This window comes from Paroedura picta, chromosome 5, assembly GCF_049243985.1.
Source record: "Paroedura picta isolate Pp20150507F chromosome 5, Ppicta_v3.0, whole genome shotgun sequence".
NCBI classification, from domain to species: domain Eukaryota; kingdom Metazoa; phylum Chordata; class Lepidosauria; order Squamata; family Gekkonidae; genus Paroedura; species Paroedura picta.
In genome coordinates, this window is record NC_135373.1 from 21140873 (window position 1) to 21141251 (window position 379).

Here is a 379-nt window from a genome sequence, read left to right on the forward strand (position 1 = left end):
CCCTGGAAGGCCAGAGCCGCTATACAGAGGCAGGCAACGGCGAACCACCTGCTTGACTCTGCCCTGACCTTGATGGCCAAGGCTAGACACACCTTCCCAGATTCTGGAACCTGAGCAGAGTCGGACTTGGTTAGTACCTGGATGGGAGGCTGCCAAGGCAGATGAGCACATGACAGAGAGGAAGGCAGAACTGCACTTCATTCACTGGCCTACTTACCCCAAAGTTCTCCACTGTTCCTTCATACCACCCTTGGGAAGTAGACTGGAGCATGACTGGCCCAAGGTCGCCCAAGCACACTTCTTCAGCGGGAGGGGACGTGACGGATCTGACCCCGATCTCCACCCATTACCCCAATCCATGATGAAGAAGATGCCGAAG